The 26394-nt window shown below is 39.9% G+C and overlaps 1 pseudogene; it reads right to left on the bottom strand.

The window, feature by feature from the left end:
- The window catches only part of LOC106730011, a 49081-nt pseudogene that overhangs the window by 406 nt on the left and 22281 nt on the right, over window positions 1-26394 (bottom strand).

The raw sequence follows: 26394 nt of genomic DNA, 5'->3' as shown, positions 1-26394 counted from the left end.
AAAATACTTGGCAAAGTCACTGAAAAACAAATCTACCTTTATAAGATGACATAAAATCCTCTAGAATAGCTTTTCTTAAAATGCGTTCCTCAGACAAATTGTCAGGAGGTACTCTCTGCCAAGAAGGGTTCTATGGCTGAATAAGTTTGGGAAATACCATAAACTCATTCCATCCCACTTTAGAGATTTGCAGTACCCAGTTTATACTAAAAGTTCCAAGAAGTCCATCAGCAAAAATAAAAACTTCTTTATTTTAATATAGCACTTTTACGTATTATCAGATCAGTGCTTCTCAAACTATTGGTGGTAAAGGACTGATTGTCTTTCTAATCTCAAGCCCATTGTCATATGATTTTCTGATAAAATGCAATAAAATTGTTAGAGAAAATTAAATTTTCAAAATGAGGACATAAAAGATACAAGCCTATGTTTTAAAAATTGTTAGATTCAACAGACATAAAGTTGCCCCCTTAAATTGGTATAAACATTTCTAAAAGCTTGTTCTAATATGTTTACTGACCTTCATGTCACAAACCAGTAACAATCTGTGACTGACACTCTGAGGAGTACTGTGTCTGAGGACAGACCCTTGTGTTCTGTAACATTCATAAACACCAGCAGAGCACTCTGGGAAATACTTAAACAGAGTACAAAGACATAAAATACAGTCAAAATCTAATGCCGGACAAATACCAATCCAATCCATCAATGCACTGTGACAATTTCTAACTAGAATTAAAATGAATTAAAGTAAAGTATCAACACTTTGTTTCTTTTGGGTAATGCAGATAGGAAAATAGGAAATTTAAGAAACTCACTTCAGGGTCTCAAGTGACATCTGTAAATTGTAACTGCGTTCCTGTTGAGGCAGCTTGGAGAACTCCACCAGACATGGGTGCTGTTCCTTATTGTCATCTCTAACCTTTAAAACAGGACAAGAAATCGGCACTTAAGAGCTTCCAAGGTCAGACACCAGCAGTGGTGATCCAGCCGCACGGAGGAAAGCAAAGGGACACCCAGACCATCAGCCCAGCAGAGCTGCATCTAATCTCCCACACAGCTTGTGCTTGAGGTGGTGCTGAGACCTGGGGTGACCTGGGCTCCCTGCTGTCTTCCAGGATCTGCGTGGCTCTGGCCCCAGCCTCCGGGACGGCCCCACCCGAACCCCACACGCTCACTCAGCAACTCGCTCACTCTCTCAGCAACTCCCGGCAATGGCTTAAACCTTACTTTCTCAACGAGGCTTATCCTGCCCACCTGCCCAATGTGGCAACACAGAATGTAAGACCAAGGGGACAGGGACTGGCTTCTTCTGCTCTTTGATGATGTGCCCCCAGCACCTAGAACACACCTGGCACGTGGCAGCCGCACGACCAATGCTTTGTAAACTGAAATGAGTTCTAGGTAAGAAGGTGTAGGAATGACTTAGTTTTGACATATAGTAATTTATACGTGTTTAGAGCCAAACACACTGGGGACCTCAACTGGCATCAGAACAGACTGGCAGAAACTCTTTGAGGTGGTTCCAGCTGTTCATCTCACCCACTGCACGACTTCCTGCTCTCACAATTCAGCTCCACTGCCTTAGCAAAGTCAGTTAACATGAGACAGGCATTTTTTCATATTCAGTCCTTGAAAATGTGCATCAGAACCAGAATAAACTGAATTCAAGATTTTTAGGAATGAATTAATGAGAAGGATGCTCCACACCCCTGCACTAGTGCTTAGCTTTCTACCTTCTTGGAGACCTGAAATGCACTGGCACTGCTGCCACGCTGGCACCTGGAAGGCAGTCACACGCTGTCAGGGGACAAATCACCCCATGGGGATAATTACCAGGTTTTATAAATGCCACATGAAAAGTATGCAAACACTCGCAAGGGTTTTTTTTAGAGTCTTCAGGAGTCGCCAAGTTAAAAACAAGGTATCTAGTTTTCTCTTTTTGGTGATTGTTACAAACGAACAGGATTTACACAAAAGCTTGTAGTTGTTTTTTCCTTATTTGAGTACCTAACTTTGGAAATGAGATCCAGGGTTATAAAATTTAACCCTGATTCTAAACCTAAAAGTAGACATGACTGTGTCCAAGCCCTGAGGTCAATCACTCTGCATTCATGTAACTGTCCCTCCCCCCGTATTCTCTAAACCCGAGAGTAACTGACACTGCACCCTCCAGCATGGGTGTCCAAGATAAAGCCAGAAATCTGTCCAGGTTTCCTCCCCTCTCTTACCAAATCCCATACTTGAGCTTCAAGCCATCTCCTGCAGTCCCATCTCTCCATCCCCACGGTCAGCACACCATGGGGGAACTCACCTGGGCCACCTGAGTCCTCTCCCTGACCCTTTTTCTGTCCCCAGGCTCGCTGCTCTTCCACACTAACCGCAGAGCTCATATCAAATATTTACCACCTCCTGGAAGCCTTCTCTGATTTTACCAGGACAGAGGTAAACATTCCTCCTTCACTGTCAGCATCTCGACACTCTTGAGGCACGTAAAGCCCAATGTTGCTTTAATCTCAGCCTCAGAGCAGGTGAAAGATAACTGGCAGCAACTGTGGGAAGGGCGGCTGAGGCACCTCATTCTCAGTTTCTGGAAACTCAAGGGTGCTTTGAACACAGCAGGTCTGGTATTGAGATGAACTGAATTTTAAAGTAAGTCTGTTAATCATAAAGAAATTGAAATCGTTTATTCAAAGGACAGGAAGAAACCCACTTGCATGTGAAATAAAATAATCTTGAAATAATTCAGGTAGTTTTTCTATCCTGAGTGCTGTTCTCAACAGAAACAGAACGATATAAAAATGTGTACTTCACACTTACATCTGCAAGGCTTGAGGGTAGACTGATGACTCAGTCATCACAGTATTTACTCTCCTGTGAGTAAGTGAAGGGGTTCAGTGTGCCACCCCGAAATATGCCACTTTGGCATAAGGATTATTTTGGGCTGAAGGCAACTAGGAAAAGCAAACACAAGAAAAATTCTCTACCCTTCTCTGCCCTGCCAGGAAGGATGGAAGGATGACTGAGACCACACCAGGGTCTCACCAGCCCAGACCTGCACAGAGCAATCTACATGAACTGCCCCTTCTTGTCCACTGGTTTCCCAATGTACTTACCATCCCACAATTTGCTGCCCCAAGAAGCTCAAAATTCCTCTCCTTTGTCTTATCACTTCTCCACGAATTTACTGTTGTGTTAAAAGGCTGTAAAAAACTAAGTTCTAACCACCTCTTTGAGTTAGTCATTACTGAGCACTCCCGTGGAGGCATACAGTGTAGTACACTTTAATAATCTTCTGTTTTTTATTTGTTCATCTGTCTTTTGTCATTCTAACTTGCGGGCCCCAACCAATGAACCTCAGGTGAGTAGAGGAAAAAGAGCCCCTACTCCTACATGAGAAGAGCAGGTCCTCACTCTCAGGGATTAACATCATCACAGACACTGGAGTCATCACCATCATTACTTTTAATATTTAACTGAAGATGTAATCAATAAAGAAAAGCTCATGAAAATATATCTTTAAATCAAATCAAAAATTCATTCTAGAAATTTGTAAGATGCTGTCTAAATTTGAAATTATGCTTTTGTTATCGTTGCTAGATCAAGGTTGTCAAATGAGGCAACGCACGTGAAAGGAATGCTATCAAGAGCTGACCAATTAACTTACTTCACACAGGGAATGTGTGGCCCAAAGAATATTTCAAGGTCCCCATGGACACTGTCTTTCTAGTGGAACTTTCTTAAGATGAACTCACATGCAGAAACTTAATGTATGTGAAAGGAGAAAGGAGGGTTGCCCTGTCCAGGCAGAGAGCCTGCAGCCCAGCTCCTCAGGTGGCCCTGCCCCTGGGCAGCCTCCATCCCCAACCAAAGCTCCTGGCAGACCCTGAGGCACTTCCCAGGAGCCCCAAGGAGCCAGCTCAACAGTTTGGAAACGTGCCTTCCAAAGCCTGTATTCATTTAGACACTTGGAGAATCTGTTTTTTGTAACTAGCAGAAAGCAAATGACAGTGCGGCAAATGATCAGAGTGAAGACTGAGCAGACAGTAAAAGAAAACATCCTTTGCCAAGGGAGCAAAGACTTTCATCTTTTAAAATACTTAGTGAGAAATAAAAATAATTGCAGGATTTCTCCATGGTCTGGTCCACTTGTTCCCTTGGAGAGTAGAACACCTGCTCATCTGCATCTCAAAACCCAGGTGTCAAATACAGTCTTCCCACCAAGAAGCTGTTTCTCCAAGACAACAAAAGAAAAGAGACGAGTGTTGGCAGAAACTCACCTCTTCCTGGAAGATTCTGTTGGTTCTTCAGAGCTCATAATCTGTTCCATTTGTCTCATGCTCTAAGTGCTCCTCTGGTGGGTGGAAATAACCGATCAGTTCCTGCAGACTTAAGACTCACGGGCTGTATAGGTAAGTCTACTGTGGAAGCCGTCACTTTTTTGCTGAGAGTATCAAGGCCCCTAAAATAAATAACAAGCATTTCTCTACATCAGCGATTCCCAATTTTGTTTTATCACTTTTTAGTCTAGAGATGATTTAAAGCTCAAATCACTCTCCTGAGACTCCTACAAAAGGAACATACAAGAAAGGCCCTCAAACAACAGTAATAAATATACTCAGATGAAAAGCATTACAGTCTGTCAAGTACACAGAACGCTATACATTAAAAGCACCAGTATCAACAGAAACTCATCTGAAAGAACACCCAAAGGGCCTGGAGAACCAATGTCTGCAAAGCCAGTGGTCTAAATGTGTAAAAACCAATTCATTTTCATTTTGAAGCACTCCATCCTTCAAGACTTAAGATGTAACTTTTCAGGTTCATAATTCTGACATTTACTTATTCTGTTTTGTTTTGGAAGTAGTAACTGTTTACAGCTATGCTATCATTGACACTCACTGTCATCCTGTCTGGCTCCTGTCAATTAAAAAAAATTCTAATAATGATAATTTATAAAACTCATGTATTAATCAGGAAATAATATATTAACAGGCTTTTCTATCACCTGAAAGAAATACTTAGAAGGTAGGCTAAGAAACAGCAGCAAGTTGCATTCTCTAGCTTTGAAGGAAAACATACCACTGGCACATAAATGCACCAATCTGCTGAGCTTTCTGAGATTCTGAATTCTAAAACTGACAGCTTTGTGTGTATTTAGGAAGAATCTTATAGTGTATGTAAACCAAAGTTAATCCAAACTAAAAAGCTTATTTAAAAAAAAATCACAATAGATACAAGAAAAGAATGGGAGAATGCCTGTAGTATAGTTGATATACTAATATTCAGATCAGTCACAACAAAATTTAATGCATAAAAATACTATACTTCCTTTCCCACCCTCTGCATCAGCCAAACTACGGCAATATCTTCTTCAAGGAAATGTTTCTAGCGAATTAGTTGACTATACTGTAATTTACATTTTAAAAATAATAAAAACCTTATAAATGAAAAATCAGCTTACCTTTGAACTTTACGTTGCTCAAAAATATTTTTTAAATGTATCATCATTTACATAAAATTACTAACAATTCTGGAATATTTGACTTCAGCCTTATTAACACTTGAAATAGTAAAATTGCGTGACTATCCTAAAGTTTCTGCATAAAATTCTAAATCAATTATATCACTAAAATTCATCAATTACCTAATTTTATCATCTCTATGTCTTTCTGTACCCAAAAAACAACAGAAATGACTTGTCAGTAGATTATTTCTCCATAACAAAGTCAAATACAATTCTCATCACACTAGAGTGAATAAAATTTTAAAAAAATTCAAATATAATATCCACATTTTCAAACCTAAAGGAAAACAACAGTAAATGTCAGTTTTTAGGTTACTAAATTGAACATGTATGATATCAGAAATGTAACCATTCAATTGCTTTCTAGGAAAAGCCTTTTTCTGCCAGAAAAAAAATGCTATCCAAGACTGTAAAATTGTTAACGATGCCAAGTTTTAGAACTTCTATCCAATATAGAGATTTTTTTTAACCTTAATTTGTCAAGGACAAAAAAAATGAAGGAAAAAATTGGGGGAAACCAATGGTAGTAGAATTACAGTATGTTACAGGAAAAGTAAAAGAGATTTTTTTTTAAAATATACAATGAAAACACCAAGGAAATAAAAGAGAGAAGTGCTATATTAACATCATGCAAAGTTGATGTCATAGCCAATATCACCAGCAATTTTGAAAAGGTAATTTCATAATAATTATCAAGGGATCAGTTCATTAAAAGGACATAATCCTAAACTTTTATAAACCTAATGACAGAGCTTCAAAATATACAAAGAAAAAATGAAAGAACTGCCAAGGAGAAACAGAAAAATCCAGTTATAGTCAGAGACTGCAATACCCTTCTCTCCATAGTTAATACAACATACAGACCAAAAGTCTGTTAAGGGAACAGAAGATCGAAACAGCACCATCAGCTGACTAAATCAAACTGACAGTTTTTTAGCACTCCACCCAATAAAAGGAGAACGGGCACTCAGAATACTCATTTTCCAGTGCACCGAGAACAGGTAGAACATATTCTGGGAGAGCAACTGGCAGAAAAAATAGGGAAAACGTCTGAGAGGACTGATAGTTGGGTTGATTATTAAGGCTTTGCTTATGAAAGTAACAGAAGAGGGACTGGTGCTTACACCGAGTTATTACCCTGTTCCCGATTCAGTGATGGAGTGAGGGATGCAATCTGTTCCGGCTGACTCAGAGCAGCCATGCCTGCCTCTGCATACAACCTGCATACATCCTCCCATAGACCTCAAATTACCTCTAAAGTACTTAACAATCTGCAATACAATGTAAATACTATAAACAAGTGTAAATACAATGCAAATGATATGTAAATAGCTGCCAGCATGCAGCAAATTTAAGTTTTGCTTTTTGGAACTTTCTAAAATTTGTTTTTTACTAATATCTTTGACCCATGGTTGGCTGAACCCATGGATGCAAAACCCTGGGATACAGAGAGCTAACAGTAGTTAAATGCGGGTTATATAGCTATTCTGCTTTATCAAGATGAGTATATAAATGAATTTCATTCAAATAATCCAAGTAAAAATTTAATTTCAATACAAAGCAGCAAATATATTACTCAGTAAGTACTTCTGCCACAGAATCTAAATTTCTCATGTTTGGTTCTCTCTCTAATCAGTTAAGCAAGTGTTAGGTTCTAAAATTAACCTTCCAAATCACAGACCCTGCTTTTTTTTTTAAAAATGAGTAGTCCTGAGCAAAGAGCAAATGTGGTAAAGCAAATCACATCCAAGATGAACTGTCATAATCTCACTCAACATACAGAATGTCACTTAAGCCAAGCCATCACTACATTAAGTCTGAACTGATATAGTATCTTTCTGACAAAATACATTTGAAAACAAATAATCTGGTTTTTCTCTGATATTATGTTAGCTATTGCCTGCCAAATGGAAAAGCACTTCTGAAAGCACTACAGAAGTCACGCTAATAAAGACCTGTCTTTTTGCATTGGAAGAAGTCAGGCTGATGGATGTAACGACATGGGAAATTGACTATTTTAAATATTTATGATGATTATTTCCTCAAGCTTTATAGAACTGACTGGGCTGTAGTAAAGAAGAACTATGGAAAGAACAAGATGGAAAAAATCTAAGTTGAACTGATTTGAAAGTAAGTTACAATTTCAAAGTTGAAAATTTATTTATTACAAGAAGTCAGTCCTGTATCAAATGATAAAAATCTGACTCTTATCCCATCTCTAAGCTTTCCTCCATCTGAAAAGGATTAGAGTTTAGATGAGGCAGAGAAATATGATAAATACTAAGGATATGATGAAGCTGAATGTTGTGCACATTATTTGCACAAATGTACACACACAGTGGGATGATGTACAAAAGTAGAGATTAAGTGAATATGTAATCTTGGTGTTGAAGGCCTTTCATAAGCTGTAAAACATAATTTATTGAGTAAACTACAATGAAAACTTGAAATATTTTTCAAACCAATAAACTGGGAGAATATTTAAAATTTATGAATGATTACAGGAAATTAATATCTCCAATGTAACAAAAGCTCATAACAGCCTAATAGAAAAATAAACAAATAATAGGGTAAATCATAAAAATAAATGAAGATATCTGGTCAACAAACATGAAATATACCCATTTTCACAATTTTCACATAAATGCAAATTTTCAAAAATAATTATAGTTATAAATAAATATATACATAGTATAAATATATACATGTATGTCAATTTTTTCCCATCAAATTGGCAAGTTTACAGAGAGAGATGATACCCATCACGAATCAGAGCGCTTACTGGTGCACTGTTACCAGAAAACACTTTGAAAGTCTTGATCCACTTCCCTCTCTGGTTTCCTGTGATCCAAATTTATCTGAATAGTTGTCTATAATGATTTAATTTCTATTCTGCTAGTCTCTTGTAATTCAACTCTAATCAGAATATTGTTTACCAATTCACTGAAACTTACCTTGACCTAATTAACAATGACTTCCATATTAAACAAATGCTCATCAATTTTGAGTTCTTGAGTATAAGTCTGATATTGCTGATCAAAAATAAAAAAAGAAAAGAAAACACTTTGGACACAAGTTTAACTTGGTTTTGTAGATATGCAATTGCTTCCATTATTAGGTGGGAAAATGGGAAACCTTATCACAAAAATCACTTTAATTTTTAAATACAGTTCAAACCCACAAGGCATCCAGGCTGTGCTACCCCAGGGGAAAGGCCCAGCACCAGGGTATGTTGCAGAATAACCCTGACACACAGCCACCAATTACAAGTTACATATACCATATCCAAAACCATGGTCCTTTTTAAACTGTTATTTTAAAAGAAAGACATAAAATTATCTAACTAGCATTTTCTAATGTGTTCTGCAGAATTACCAAATGGTATGATTTACCACCATGGTATATTTTAGACTTGTTTATTTGTAAATCTGATAAGGAAACTTATATATGGAAATAAAATGTCCACCAGCCACAACAAAGGACTGCGTACCTAATAAATCTATTAAAGAGAAAGTGTGCTTCAGATGACACGTGCCGTCCGTGATTCTTCGTGCTGAGATATGGATAAATTTAGGCCGTCGTCCATGTGACCTTCGCTGTGCATAATTGCCTGTACAAAAGCAGAAATAATGCCATTACCCCTAAAATCTCCTTTTTAAATGCGTGTTTTTAAAGATGCCTCTCAAAAAGGTGAGCTGGGACAGTAAACAGAATCAAAAGGCAGGTGGAGGGGGCTGTAGGCTGTCGTGTTCAGGTAAAATAATACACACAGGTCCCCGTACAAATCAGTCATGCAATGTATTTATTCAGCTACTGATTTAAAGATGAATCCATTGTTTTAAGGAAGAAATCAATACATGTACTGATTTGAGCAAAACAGATGCCAGAGTGTCTTCGCATACCTGTGTTCAAATGACTCATCCACATTCTAAGCAAACTTTGAACAAAGCAGCAAAGGGAAAACATTACATGGGATGACAGTTGCACATAAGTTTCAAACTTAGGTGGGTAAATTAGTAATACTAAGTAACGCTCCTAAGGCATCTCACTTCTTGTAAAAGTATTTATTTCATTCTTTTGTTAGGCTTTACGTTTCATTCTGTGAAATTATAACATGGAGAAATAAGTGCAAACTCGTAAGAGCTGAGTGAAATTCACAAAGTGAACAAACCATGCAGCCAACACCCAGACCTAGACAGAGAACATCACAGCACCTTGCACCCCCTTCCTGCCCCTGCTCTCCACAACGTCCCCCACCCTCCATGGCTTTCAAGCGTGAAGGTCGGTCGTGCACTATACACAAAAAGAACCATTTGTGTCTGCCTTCCCTCACTCAACACCAACAGCAGAATATTTAATCAGGAATACCAAACTCAAATTAGTAACTAAAGCCAAAATTATAAACTATCTAGAAAGCAATGTAAGAGAAACTCCTTACACCAAAATCAACAGAGAGTATTCACAGTCAAATTTACAGCCTTAAATGCCTTCATTGACAAAGGAAAAATGATTAAAATGAAGGAATGTATTACTCATTTAAGGACTCTAAGAAAGAAAAACAAAGTTGAAAGGGGGGATTAATGAAGATAAAATGAGAATTTAATGAACAAGAAATCAAAGAAAATACTAGAAAAGGATGAATAAACACAAGATGTTTATTTTTGAAAAGATAAATAAAATAGGTAAACCTGTCACATAGCAAGCTAAAGATAAAATGGAACAAACAAAAAAACAACACAGAGAACAGAATATAAGACACAAAAGACATTAAAATTGCAAACTTATAGCAAGGCAGTGCTGCATGGAACTTAATGGCCGAAAAATTTTAAAAGATTTTAAGAACACAACTGACTATCCTAGAAGACAAGGATGCCTTCCTAGCAAATCAAGAATCATCAAACGGAATCGCCCCAACTAAGTAGAAAATTTGATGACATCAATTTATTCAAAAGAGACTGGAAAGGAAATTTAAGATCCAGTATTTCAAAGACTGCAGGACAAGATGGTTTCACAAGTGAGCTCTAATGAACCTTCAAAGAACAGACACTTTTAATGGCAGGCTGCTCAGTGAACTAGGACTACAGACTATTTTTGTACTGACTATAAGCTACAAGTAGTCTACATTTTTTAATGGTTAAAAAAGCCAAAAATAGAATATTTCATGAAACCTGAGAATTGTATGAAATTCAAATTCTGGTGTCCATAAAGAAAGGAAAATCATTATATAAACTATGTATAAGTGAATATACATGATAATCCTAGATGAGTTCTAAATAAAATACAAATAGAATCTAACAAGATTTGAAAAGAATAATAAACTATAGCCAAACAAGGTCTGGTTCATGAATTTAAGAATTCATCAATATCATGATGTTGAGTAACTTATTTATCAACAAATTAAAGGACACTAAAATATGATTTTTAGTGCTCTTTGATAAAATCCAGCAATCACTGCTAATTTTTTAAAAGTCACATAAAATAGAAAAAGCAGAACATTGTTTAAATATATAATCTATTTCCCTTGGCCACGAGGTGTAAGAAGGCGTAAATTCTGTGAAAGAGGGGTGAAAATTTCCAGGGAGGAGACAGACGGGGAAGAACAGCCAGAACAGATGAAGAGACACCAAGCTGAGATAAAAAGTGACCTGAGTGAGATCATGAAAAATACAAGGAAATTAACACTTCAGAGAGGCACTGAGAGAGCCTCAGGAACGGAATGCCATCAAAGAAAACAAAATGAGTGATTTGGAGGACACATTTGAGAAGCAAATTGTAGAGGACAGGTGGGAATGATAGGACTCCTGCAAGGGAAGGTGCTGACGTGCAGGAGAGGAACCAGCCGCCTTCCTGAGAAAGAAACCACAACTGAAAGGGAAAAAAGCCAGAGGGAGGGCTGAGAAATTCTCTCAGCTTTAAAAGACCTAATGTGCTAGTTAAAAAGCCTTGGTGACATAATTATGATATTATGCATTTCATTAATTCAGAGCTAATTTTTTAAAAGGTAATGCAGTGTATAAACTGCATGTGTGCAACACCCAGTAGGGTCTGTGCATCACTGCACAATCAGTACAGTTATATTTCTGCATCAAAGCATGACTATCACACTAGGTGGGATACAGAAAAGCTATGAAAAGTGACTCAGACATTTTTTTAATTAGCCAAGTGTTTGTTCATAGGAAATAACAACAGAAAGTCAGTTGTAAATATGCAAAGATTTGGCAAACCCATCACTAATATGCTTTTCTCATAAAATAAAATGATTTGAAGACACTAGCCAACTGGGAAGCATATAGAAATTAGGAGCTCTAGATTGGGAAGGCCTCATCTATCATGACCACACTGAATCTAATCTCTCGATAAAGACTCAATACAGTAGATGGTTCTAGAAGGAGTAATAAATTTACAGTAGAGATTTTATTAGGTTGGCCCTTCTATGGCCCATGAAGTCTGCTTCACATGTAACTTTACTGGTGTAAACAAGACTGGTCTGTGTCTCAACACCCCATCAGACTCTTCCACAAGGCAAGCTCTTTGTTAGCCTATGATGTAGAAGATAAGCCCCATTTTGGCTTTAATCCTGGTTAAGGAATAAGAGAGGGGAGTAACAATAAAGAACGTCGGCATTACCGCAGTGGACTGAAGCAGGAGGGGCTGGAGATGAGGTGAGATGAGTCAGCTGGTTTGTCCTGCATGGTAAGGAGACTGGAATTACGACAGGAATAAGGCTCAGCCTCGAAGGGTTCTAAGCATGGTGTCACCCAGTCAGAGTGAACTGGAGGCAGGTCAGACTGAGGGCACAGAGATGGTTAGGAGGCAATGGAAACAGTGCACACCAGGCATGGTAAAGATGGAACTAGATTCTTAAGGGTGGAGCAGAGGGGACTGGAATGAGGTACACTTAGAAGATAAAATTGCCAGGGCTTGGTGCTTTATTGAACTCAGCAGAATAAGGTGAGGAAATTGTGGAAACTCTTGGGATTTATTTCCCATAAAACATATTTAAATGACATAGGTACAGTTCGGTTTACAATGTTCATGTATACTGAAGACCAGAAACCATCTCATATGCAAAGTTCAAATTTATAATGAAAATGATGTCATGAAGTATATAGTTTAAAAATTCATTCAAGGGGTACATGCACAAAAAAAAGGTTGAAAGAACTGTTTAAGCCTCTTTTTTTTTGCATTTTCCACTGAATCACAGAATAGGGAAATAACACCTAAAGAGTTTCTAGCCATTTTCTGGTTGAAATTTAATTCTATTTCTTCAAAAATAAATGTCTACATGTTATCATTTTTACCTATACTTTTCCTATAAACATATGCCATGTTAAACTTTCAATAATGGTGCTAAGGAACTACTTACAATAGCCAAGACATGGAGACAGCCTAAATGTCCATCAACAGATGACTGGATGAAGAAGATGTGGTATATTTATACAATGGAATACTACTCAGCTATAAAAACCGACAACATAATGCCAGTTGCAGCAACATGGATGCTCCTGGAGAATGTCATTCTAAGTGAAGAAAGTCAGAAAGAGAAAGAGAAATACCACACGAGATCACTCATATGTGGAATCTAAAAAAAAAGCATAAATACTAAACAGAAACAGACTCACAGACATAGAATACAAACTTGTGGTTGCCAAGGGGGCAGGGGGTGGGAAGGGACAGACTGGGATTTCAAAATGTAGAATAGATAAACAAGGTTATACTGTATAGCACAGGGGAATATACACAAGATCTTATGGTAGCTCAGAGAAAAAAAATGCGACAATGAATATATGTATGTTCATGTATAACTGAAAAATTGTGCTCTACACTGGAATTGACACAACATTGTAAAATGATTATAAATCAACAACGGTAAAAAAAAAAAAATAATGGTGCTAAGGAAAAAGCGATGTTAGACAACAGCCCTTACAATGTAATATCTTAGTTAAGAACTTTGTTTCCTCTCTCTGTTCTTCATGATTTGTGAAATCATACTTTGAACTTCTAACCTTGTGGTAAATATTAAGGTTTAACAACCCAGAATGCAAAATGGCAAATCTAATAAAATCACTCCCTATAAAATAAAGTAAAAAGCCCAACAGTGAAACTCACCTCTAGAACACGACAAGCAAGGACAGGGCTTATCCTCAAGAGCAGCAGCTGTGGGAGGGAAGCACCAGGCGGTCAGGGATGGGAGGTGAGGAAGTTGTTTTAAAACATGTAGCTTTGAATTTTCCAGAACTAACATTAATGTGTCTTGAAAAGGTAAAATTAATTTTCATACTTGTTTGACTTAATTCACTGTATGGAAAATATTATTATTTCAACATGTAATAAATATACAAACTTGTAAATGAGACATTTTACTTTTATTCCATGTCTTCATAATCCAGTGTGTATTTTATGCTTCTAGAATAACTTGATTTGAATACTAAGTTATTAGTGAAAATACCTAATTTTTTTTAGAATTCATGACATTTATAGTTGGGAAAGTACATTCATATATTCAAGTTATTCCAAACATGCATACAAGCTTTCTAACAACTTAAGTATAAGCTTTTAAATTAAAGTAAAGTTAAGCAAAACTAAAAATTCAGTTCTTATACTGCTAGCCACATTCAAGCACCAAACAGCCACATGTGAATGTTTTTCCTCCCCCTTACCCTGAAAAAAAGAAAGCGCAGGAGAGCACTGAAAATGTTGAAGGTGACTGATGAACACACAGGGTCTAAATGCACTATTTCTCCCCATAATAAACAGTTAAAACCTGCCAGGCTCAGCTGCAGGGAACAGTGAATGACGTACAAATACCGAACACAAACAAATACATTCAAACAGATGGGCCTGGATCAAAGACCCCGAACACAAGTGATCATCTCATTGTGAAAATGATCCAGGTCTGGCTCTCCGTCCACAGCTCTGAGGAAGGTGGTACAGGGATGCATCTAAGACCAGCTCCATCCAAACAGAGCCAGCCCCCGACGTCACTAAAAGCAGCGCTGGTCACCCTGAAGAGATCACAGTGACTCTGAGCAACCTTACTGGAACATGCGTGTTACAATGAGCAAGTCTACCAAGAATAAAGAGACCTGAGGTCTCATGTTCATAGAAATAGTATTTGTCCTGTTATTAGATTCTGTGCACTGTGTTACGTGGCGATATAAAAACGTGAAATCTGAAGTCTGTTGTATTACTGTACTCACCCTAAGGAAGCTCACAAATGAGAGACAGTGAGAGAGGCATGTAGCCTAGCAGATAAAACAGCACAGACAGCGCACATAAAATTTAGTAAGTTATACACAATATTGTGAGAACACAAAGGAGGGTGTGCAGGATGAGCTTAGACAGTCAGGAAGACCTTCTAAGACCAACTTTTAATCTCTGGAGGATGGATAGGAAGTGGGTGGAGAAAAAAAAAGTTTTAAGGGGTATCCCAAGCAGAGGAAACTATTCGCAAAGGCGCAGACGAGTGAAGGCCGTGCTTCTCTGAGGGGCCACAAGGACTGTGCTGAGTGAGTGGCGGTGTGGGGACACTGTGGAGGGTGCCCAGAGCCTGCGCAGACAGGAGGAAGGGGCCGAGGCAGGTTGGGAAGGGCATCCTGCACTCCCAAGATGTGCAGCTGCTGTCTTGTAAGCAGTGGGGTGTGTAGCTGAAGGATGCAGAGGGGACGGGATGAGAACTTCTGCATTTCGGAAGCATAATGCCAGCAGCACCTGGAGGACCAGGGGAACGGGGCAGACTAAGCTAGAACCCGGGAAGGAGCAGCAGCACATTTCTTCACTTAACATTTAAACCACTGATGTAACATCCAGCCCAGTTCACTGCACAAACCTGAGTGGATGAGGGTGGGATGGAACCTTTAGCATGTAAACAATGACAGTTAGCAGGTGGCTGAAGGGCTGGCCACCTCTGGTTGTCACACTGGGTTCTTCAGTCGTACAAAATGACCACCACACAGGACTCTGACAGCCTCTTACCTTATGCTGTATGGATACCATCCTCACAGATTTCACGTCCGCAGACTGGGAGGTGAGCCACAGGCCGCTGTTTATGTGCTGTATGTAGCACACTGAGTCCCCGTACTTTATTTCTGACGTCCCCATGCTATCAACTTCTTTCCTCACCCCTACATCCAATTTTTCCTGAGAGACAGACAATAAAAAAGATAAGCAAAAGCTAAAAAAAAATACGAGTTTATAACATCACGAGAACTTTGCTGTAAAAGTGTTCCATGAAAAATGCAACCCTCTGACAGCCTCAGAAATAATGGTGGTCAAAATCTCCTCTCCTAGCAGCTCGGTCTCTACAGGAACCAAAGCAGGAGACTCTGCACAAGTACATCTCACAGTCCTGAATTATTCACACTGCTAGAAACTTATTTCAGCCTCAACACAAAATTTTACATTGCTTCATGGCAAACGCTAAACCAGAGATCTTAAAATTGGTAGTTGAGGCTTCATGTTCTTTCCAGATTATTATTTTTATTATTGATGACTAAGAGCATAAGTATGGGGACAGAAAACCCAATTTTGAGTCCAATCTCTGCCCCATATCACCTCTGTGACCTTAGGACAAGTAAACCTTTTTAAGCCTCAGTTTTCTCATCTGTAAATAAAGCTAACAAAAGAATCTCCCAGCTAGTATCAGAAAAAATGACTAATGGATGAGAAGTTTTCAGCGAAGTCCCTAGGCTAAAATAAATCCTTCAATGGATTTTAATCATTTTGACCATGAAAACGGTGTTGATGATGGTGATGACGATCTCCTTCTTCATAAGGTTGTCAGGGATAATGATGATTTCTTTTGAACTGATCAAAGCTACGGTTCAGTTCCCACCACTACGGTTTCTAACCTGGACCACAGCGGCGTTCCCTCCTAGAGGGCTGCTGCGCTGCGCTGAGCTCCCTGTGCTATAAGGGAACAATCGCGCCTCTGATACCAGCTAAAGTGTTTCCCTTAAATCCCTATTTATTTTAATGCTCCCACCTTCAACATGCTCCCTTTCCATTCTCCCTCCCAGGCTTCATTCTGATCTTCAAGAACTCTGTATGTCTTCAAGCTCTCTATAGTTCTTAAAATAACAGCAACAAACAAAAACCAAAAAAAACTAATGTTCTACTGGTTGCAATACCTCCCACTGTGGCTTCTTACTCTTCCTCTTGCTCTAACGTTCTTGTTCAACTGACTAGGTTTCCTCTATGTCTTTGGCTACTTGACTGTTGTATGAAGTTAGTAGCAGTTACACAACTGTTTTCGAAGATTAGGTTGGAGTAATCTTCCCATTCCTGTCACCACACAGCATGACAAGGGGGAAAAAGTTATGTTTTCAGAAAATGCATTAACAGAATCTGAAAATAAATTATACCATTATGTACTGGGCCATACTGCCAGCCGAGTTCAATTTTATTCATGACCCAGAGTTCGTGCACATTCTCCACCAGTTTTCTTCTTATCCTCTCTAGATGGGGAGGCAACATGATCTAAAATTTAAAAGAGAGACAAAACACATCAGAAACAAATGCAACAAAACAGGATGCTAATTGTCCTCACTGTGAATTGAACAAAACAAAACCATCTGATCAACCATTAAAATGTAATTGTGTAACTAGGCTCCAACCCATCTATTCTCAACTTGGACAGCTGGGTACGGAAACATTTGTTAGGTAAATTTGAGGCATTTACGAGCAAAAGAGAGAAAGAAAACAGAGTACTGGTGAGGACTGCTCTTTCCTGAAGAAAGAGGTTGAACGGGTGAGCACACGCCATTCACCAGAGAACTCACCCCCACATTCCTGAGCCAGCCGGCCAGCATCCGCAGCCGGAGGGCAGGTGGCTCAGCGCCCAGAGTTAAGCCGCCAGCTCTCTGAGCCTATAAACACCTGACGGCAGTGCTTTGCATTTTCCCTTAGCTGTGTCACTTTGGTGGTTTCCAAATATAAGCCTGGGGGGCTGGGGGGAATCGGCACATGCTCTCCTCACAGAGAACACAAAGTGGTTTTCAAGGTGAGCGGTTGGTTGTGCACATCTGGGATGTCCCCCCACAACGAGTCCTCCACACGGAGAGCCCACAACTGCCCACGGCACCCTCGGACGGCAGGGCTTCCACCGGAGCAGGCCAGCACTGCCCCCTTCCCTCCAGACAGCAGAGGTTATCCAAGTTTCTGGGACCCTGAATGTGCTAGTGATGCTGCAGAACCCCACTGTCCACCCAGCCCAGTTTCTGTCCTCCAATCAGCATTCACCGCTCAACTGTGGTGGCACCACACCCATCCTACCACGTCCCACCAACCAACAACACAATCTGAATTTCAGCCACCAAGAAAGCTCATCTGCTTGTTTTACTTCATACTATAAACAGCCTGCATGGAGAGACCAGAAATATGGATCAAGGAACTTAAGAACTGAGGCTTCTGAGTCCCAGTATTAATTCTACTTCAGACTTCAGAAGCAACGCCTTTGATCTTCAAATACAAATGGACACACTATGAGTATCTAACCAATCTGACTAAAGTTACTTCACCACCAAAATAAACCAATACTGAATTCACTATCAGTGTTAGGCCATCTCTATGTCTATGAAGGAGAAAAGCAAGAATAATGGCCAACGTGGCATGGGTGCCAATTTGCGAAGCACTGTGCCGGTGTGCTATTTACTGACCGCGTCAACCCCAGGCAACGTAATGAGTAATTCTCTCAGGTCCCACAGCAGACATCTGGTCTGGAGCCCATGATCTCAACCTCTACCCAAGATAAAAGTCAGCGAAGTCACTTCAGCACACTAAGTGTATCTAGATGGGAGAAGAAACTGAAAACTCCACTACCCTGTGTAAAAGACACTCTGAAATTAGCATCACCTCAGGTTGTGGCCCATTAGATGTTATAAAACCAATTTAGTGGCCTGAAACCACACTTAAAAAATAGAACAGACTAGCAGGTGGGTAAGCAGACATGGTAAAGGTCAGCACTATTTTGTGAAACGTGTCCTACTTGTAAACTGCATTACTGCGAAATGCATCCCTGTGGGTCTTGGCCAACAGCCTGCAGCCCGCGTCTCAGGACTGCGATGCGGCGGCTGCCGCCCCAGCTGATCCAGGTACCTGGCTGGTATCCACAGGGATCGGGGTGAAGGCGGCTTGTGTCAGGGAGACCGTGGGGCCCGGCAGGTCCCATGTGTAAGTCCTCTCTTGCTTGTACTCTCGGCTGTGTTCCACTTTCAACTTTTCTTTTGGCAGAACAGCTTCATAACACGGAGTGTAGCTAGGTGGGGGGAGGAATTTAAATTCTCCATGTCTCCCCCAAGCAGGAAGCGTACCCTAAAAAAAATGCATGTTGGGGGCAGTTATATCTCTGGTGTACAGAAAAATTTCCTAATCAACAAAATACAAGGAATAAGTTAGTACAAAATTAACGTTACTAGATGCCCCATTTTTTTTGCCTAAGTAACATCATTGTCAGTACTTTAGAGTTTCACGAGCCTCTAATCAAAGTAAAACCTGATTAAATTATGTTAATGGCTCAGCAAAAGCTTATCACTCTCTGGAGAAATAACAAAAGCACGTGCATCATTATTCCTATGGAAACGAAGTACCTGTCTGTAGTGTTTGGTCATCTAATGTCCCAAGGTGCCCAAATAATCAACAGAGAAAGAACAGACATGATCTAAATACCTATGAACTTAAAATCACAGGGCTGGGTGAGATTTGATTAAAAAAAAAAAACCCAAAAAACAAAAAACAGTCACTTTCCAGCATCCAGTTTCCCAGTGAAATCCCTTAAAGGGGACTTGAATGATACTTCCATCCGCTGAATTATTATTTTAATTTCTCTTTCCATCTGGTAGTGGCAAAAAAGTGAAGGGTTAGAAGAAACCATGCTGGCCCGGCTGAGAACCAGAGCTGAGTTACAAGTGGAACAGGTAGACGGTTGCATGGGAAGAAGCCAAAAAACATGTAGTTTCTGTAGAAATGAGGGGGTCTGGAGTAGGGTGGCAGAATACCATGAAGAGGAAAGAACAATTAATGAAAATAAACATGAGAAATAACTGGCTGTTTGGTACAACCTTGCTGAATTATCCTGATTAAACAGAAAAGTGAACTTACATGGACCTGGACTATGTCAGGACACTGGACACAGAGTTAGCTGACTGACTACGTGTAAATGGCTGGATACGTGTACAAAGCAGTCAGCCTCCTGAGAGACCCCTCTTGGGTGACTCTCACCTCCATCCTTCAAGGAACAGACAAAATGCCCAGCAGATGCCCAGGAGTGAGACAGGAGGTGGGTGGAGCAGGGGTGGTGGCAGTGCCGAGTCCGCTGTGAACGTATCAGACGTGAGAAGGCAAACAGACCAAAAATAAAGAAATACTAACTTTATTCCTGCAGAGAAACTGACAACTGGAAAGAAGAGTCCGTCAATGTTGACATTCTCTAACATTCCTTGAACATGGTTGTCTGTTAATTCAAAATGAGGTGCTTGGGGCACTTAGATCGAAACAGCAACTGATGACATCCTCAGTTCTCAGCAGATGCTGGCTTGGTGAGCTGACAGTGCGAGCAATACAGCCTATGGAGAGAGACATTAAGGAGGGTCATGCGTTCTTATCTCAGAGAACCACCTTCAGAGCCAAAGTCCCAGATCTGAATAGGCAGTGACTGGACTGGAATAAATCCTGAATGCACAGTAACGGTTTATGTTACATCCTTTGTCAAACTGTTGCTTTTTCCAGAAGCCACGCAGCTCTCTTTGTTGTGAAATGAACCTCTGATGTGCAGAGATCTGTGCATGCAGGAGGATGCTGGTTGAAGAAGATACCACTTTAGAGCTGATGATAGTATAATGATGTCAGGGGAAATCCCTAGGGAAGGACTGGAAGCCAAATGGTTACTTTATCACCCACTACTTGTATGACCATTAGCAAATTACTTAACCTCTATAAACCTTGATTTCTTGTAAACCAAATGCCAACACCTTGTAGAGCTGTTACAATGATTAAATTAACAGTTTAAAAGAAGAGTCTCAGATACAGCAGGTATTTATCTCAGACCCTTTTTCAAAGATTAAATTCCCTTTATTTTATAAAATACAAATGTAAAAAGATAATGAAAGCAGAAAATGTGATCATTTGCGCATTGCTTATTGAGAGACCACACATGTCGATTTATGATTTCTTTCACACAGGATCTTGGTTGGCTTCTTAAGTAGGACACAGCAGGACACCAGTGAGGCATGAAAATGATACTTGACAAATGTCGTATCTTGTCCTGGCCAACCTGTGACCTACACCCATGCTTGGCTACGTCAGAACTCCTGTTCTGATTAGTCCCATGGGCACACTGGAAGACCAGAAGGTAAGGTTCTCCCAAACACACATGCCCACAAATGCAAACATACAAAATTTCTCAGTTTGAGCTGGACAAAAATAGATTTGATTACACAGGCTTTGCATTTTTACAGCACCTTTAAAAAATTTCTAGTATGCCAAGACTGTTACCAGTAGCATATTTGAAATACCAATAGTGGAGCAGAGCCATTTTTTAAAATGTGTACACTTTTTATTTTATCAATATTCAAATCTGCAAGGAATAAATTCATTAGCAAGTGGTTCTCCGAGAACACCCTGAATATAACAAAGGCAGCTTTAAAAAAGAAATACCAAAAAAAATTATACAGAAGCAATACAACTCACAGATAAAGGTCTATATCCCTGTTACAAGATCTGTAGCTGACAAAAATGTTTTTTAAAAAGACTTTTCAGACTTTTGGTCCTTACAAACATGGCACTGTGGATGCCCCAAATCCAATTCTCATTCACAGAGGAGAAACACAGCAACACTGGGCAGAGCCGAAGTTGGGAAGAATAAGTGAAGTAGAGCTCAAAATGTTTGCTGATGAGCCCAATGCTGGTCCCAGGAACACGCCTGCTCTCCAGTCACAGTTAAGTGGCAGAGAACATGCCCTAGCCCAGAAATCACAGATACTTGATACTTTAAATTCTACTTCAACTATTAAAAAGGGAAAGAAGAGGAGAATGAACCCAAGAAGACTGTGCAAATTCCAATTAATCCAACTGCGGCCAGTCAGTCGGAAGCCAATTAATTTAGATGTGTCTTTACTGATCAAGAATCTAAAATCAGCAAGAGATCCCAGTGGCTGGAGAGAACACAGCTTTCAGCTACAGGCATGAGAGTATGTATATTTCCTTGCCATTTGAAAAAACAGACATTTTCTCCTGATACAAAGTTTCAAGATGATTTTCTCCTGAAACTCCCCATCCCATTCTCCTTCCTGTGGCAAGTGTACAGGGTTACCAAACAGTTTTGCTGTTCTCATTGTTCTACTAACAGATCCACCGTCATGAAAGGCATACTGTGTACAGTTCCACTCCATATGCCCTGGACTCTTTGTGTTGATGTAAAAAGCTTCAAACTAAATGCTAAAATGAGAATGGCAATGTGGTGCTACGTGGCTAAAATGATTAGAAGCAATCAGCACTGTTTTATCACAGTAATGTTTTGTTTTGTTTTCTTTTCCCCCTAATCTCTCCGTAAGGGGAAAACAAGTGAACACATCCTCATTCATTCACTCCATTTTGTGTGGGGTGATACTCGAAAGTAGAGAGAGAGGATAATAGTTAAAATGCATCGTTGTAAAACAGACATTAACCCTACTTTTTGTCAGTCAGGTCTTCTAAAATTAGGGCTCTTTGCCTTTGTTGGTTAGTAGGAAAAGTTGGGAATAGACACTGTGACTCTTGTGTGACCAGCACGGCACACGTGTGTGTAAAACATGCCACCCTAAGGCCTGAGCACCAACCAGTGCCCCACAGGTGACATGAGATATCCAAAATGTACCTGCATCTCCTCCAGGCTACTGAGCTACTGGCACTGAACAAAGGAAAAATTTAGCAGGTGTCACTGTTAAGATACAACTCCCTGGAGTGCTTTTCTTTATAAACTCAGTAGCTCAAACTCTCAAGTTTAATTAAGTTTAGTTTTAAGATTTCTTTTCATAACTTATAAGGCCTATAAAGCAGTAATAAATGAATGTCACCTGATTTGCCCATAAGAGGCAAGAATCAGCTTTCTGTAATGCAAGGAACCTCTCTGTATTTTCTATGCTAAATGTGTCATAAATGTGTTATAAACGTCAGGTTCATTCTAATGCAGCTTTATGAAGAGAAGCACATGTCTGCAGAATCCAGATGAATTTCAGGATCTACATAATCAATAACCACACTTTTAAATAGAGCCAAACAAAACACACCTATTAATAAATCAGAAAAGAGTATTATTTTTATTTTTATATATTACTCAATTTAAATGTATGCTCAACCATCAAAGCTTAGTGTTGGTAGCTAGTGAAATGAACTATACATTTTTTTTAATGGAGGGTGTGGGCATTGAGCCCAGGACCTCGTGCGTGCTAAGCATGAGCTCTACCACTGAGCTCCACCTTCCCCCCATTTATTTTCAAACAGTTCCACACTTGTGAAACAAAGCATCATCTGATTACGAAACTGACTCCTCACAACACACTTTACAAATCACCAATTTCTGACATTATATTATCTACCAGGAGGTGGAACTAAGTCTTATTTATTCCAATTATTTTCAAGGATTTGTATTTGGTTCCTTTTTATATCAGAAGTTAAGCTTCGTATATATGAATTAAAGTAAGTAGTAAATATACGCTTAAGTTTTTCTGATTGATTCACGGATCAGAACACTACTTCTGAAACATACCGCTCATTGGCAACCAAAATCAAGTCTTTTGGAAATGTACTATAATTGTATGAGGTTTCTTTCTTCCCTAGTGAAATTCTGCTTTTCACTTCCACCCTCTCACTCATCATGTCAGTGTTAGATTTCTGAATCACAAATGCATCTGATACAAGCAGCATCAAGCACTTTCAGGACTGGGAGGTGAGGGCAAAAGATTACCTTCCGGAACACTGTGAAAGAAGCCAGATACACTTACCTGACCAGAGGTGAAGGCCATCAAATCCATAGGAAAAGAGATCATCTCCAACACCGTTGCCTCCCCACTCTTCGCCCCCTCCAGGGGAGGGGGCGTAGCCTTCTGTGGAAGCCCAGCTCACGCACAGATGAGTAGCTTCAGCGGTCACGAATGGCTCAGGTGTGGTCAACCATCAGCTCATAGTACCACTTCTTATACTGGGCAGACCCTTCACTGACATCCAGGAAAATACTGGGTCTCATGCTTTAGAGAGATGGGAAGAGCATGTGAGAAAGTCCAAATAAATCTTTCATCATTTTAATTTACATTGTGCTATTCTGAACAGGAGTCCTGCTTTGCAAAAATGCAACAAGTGAAATGTGTGTTTCCTCAAGTAAAACAAATTATTGAAACGATCACCAAGGCAGGATGCATGACAGCCAGTCTTTTACAAGCAACATTCAGGGTACGGTGTCTGCTTTCTGGGTTACTTGGCGACATCACTCAAGCATCTGATACTATTTTTTCTTAATTGCACTTCAGCTTCTTTTAAACATTAATCATGTTTAAGGTGAGGCACTCAGGATGGCAGAGCAGGCCCTGAGAGTCAGTGCAGACAGTGTCAATCAAGGACACAGAGGCACCTTCTAAGCTAAACTTGGTGTCCCACAGTGTATAAGGCTGAAGAAAGCCATATTCTCAGTGACGAAACCAAGGTGACCAATCACCTTTGCTGTTCTCTATGACTCGCTGTGAAAAGAAAGATTTCTAGCTAGTTATATTTAATTGCATTTTATGAAGGGACTTTGAGTTAATATCAGGGATGCGTGAAGGTCTCAGGAAATAAAGCTCAACAACAGCAGGTCTATTACACAAAGAATCATGAAAGAAATCAAATCAATCCTGTTTAAAAAACACATCCTAAAAACATACACCAAACTCTATTTTTGTTTGAAACACGTGGGAAGTAGGAAGTATTTCCTGAGCAGCTGCCAAACACAGTGTATCAAAGTTATCACTATCACACACACTTTCTTAATCATAAGCTGCCTTCTATGCTGATGATGGTCTTGTTCCCAGAAGGCACTGTGACATGGTGGTGAGGAGGTCCATCTTTGGAGTTAGACGTTAGTTCCGCTTCCAGTTCCAACACCATAATCTGTAGTGTGGCTTCCAGTAACAGTCTGTGCAGACACAGTGTAGAATGCTTGCCAAGCCCTGAGCACTGTGGCTAGCACGTGTACTCAACGAATGTCTGACACCTTGGGAAGGTAGACCTACCTGAAAACATAGTTTCATCGCTTATTTGTAGAATTTATTATATTGTGGATATTTGAATTCAAGACCTTTATTATACATACCAGGCACTTCATTATTGGCACTGAAGGATACTGTGCTTTCAGTTACATTCTAAGCAGATGTAAAACGTAAGTCTACACAAGTGTAGCCCTGTACGACGGTCAGTCTGTTCCTAAAGACGACGGCGGTGACTCAGCTGCACACGAATGTGAAGGAGAGCTCTTAGACATTTTTTGGTAACACATGTGCACTTCGCTTTGTTTATCTATTTGGTAGAAAAATTCTTATACCATTCACTGGGGAAATACGTAAAAGACGCTAATAAAATAAAACAGACCATATGATGTTTCTGCTGCAAAGCTGGAACATGCATTGTTATGCTACCAATTTGGTGACATCATCGATCTGAACTGACCTGTTGACATGGTTCACAAGGCAGGCTGCAACAGCACATCTCTTCCTGGCAGGAGATTGTCACAGATGAGATGCTGGTTAGAACGGACTGCTACCCCATGGCAAACACAGAGAGCATAAGACATCCAGGACCTGGAAAGAGAAACTGCTTTCAGGTAAAACTCCCACAGACACAAACAACGCCCTCCAGGTACCGCTGACCTGTCACTTTACACACGGCAGCAGCGCCCACTGCGCTCACGCCTCTCCTCCACACACAGACCGAGCACGGCCCGCCCTCCCACTGATGACATGAACAGACATGAAACAGTGTGACCTGACTGAAGTTAAAAGGTAGAAAACACTTTCCCAAAATCTGGCACCCTTTTAAAAATGATCTTTTTTCAAAAATATTTTTTAAGTTATTCCAGAATTCATTTCTGGCCATAAAATAGTTCCCTTACCTTGTGATTTCTTCCATGCTTGTCTAAAAGTGAGATAATGGATTTAATATGCCCTTCTTTAATAATATTTAGAGCTTCTGGACTTTCTACTAACACACAGTGCAAAACTTCAAGAACACCTAAGAAAAAAAGAAAAAGAGGGGAAGAATATAATTAAGCACCTACAGCAATCAGTGTCTTTCCTCTTCTTTATCCATTTGTTCAGGTGCTGAATGAACATAGTACAATTCTCATGCGCTCGATGCGTTTGTCGCAGGACACTGTGATGGGGCAGGTAGTGTTTGGGAGGCAGGGCTGATGATCAGAGATGATGGTATGAGTGAGGACGAGGCAAAGACACAGTGTTCAGCTGAGTGAGCAGGTAATTCTGCAGGTAGACGTATGAAAGAAAGCAGCAATCAAGTGGGGCCTTAGAGAACTCTTGTGATTTTCTCCAGACAGCAAAGTAGGGTGCTAAAGTGCTGAGCGAAGTCTTGAATGGCAGGCACACCTGATGTGCCTGGGGTCCAGAGCAAATAGGGGCTGGGACAGGTGGCATAGGGCCACTTATGAAGCTTCTGGACGCTAAACGTCTAACCCTGCAACAATGCATCCCAACCCATGGAGATCACGACATTCTCCTGGAGGACTACAGTAGGAAATGTTTCCTGGTTTGCAGAACAAGAGAAATACTCAAAACAACACAAAAATAAGTAGAAATATACAATATGTGAAACTGAGTAAGAATGGTGATATTTCTAGGTATTAGCTATCAGAG

This window comes from Camelus ferus, chromosome 20, assembly GCF_009834535.1.
Source record: "Camelus ferus isolate YT-003-E chromosome 20, BCGSAC_Cfer_1.0, whole genome shotgun sequence".
Taxonomy (NCBI): Eukaryota; Metazoa; Chordata; class Mammalia; order Artiodactyla; family Camelidae; genus Camelus; species Camelus ferus.
Note: the sequence above shows the minus strand (reverse complement) of the source record. Positions and strands in the feature narration are given on the sequence as shown.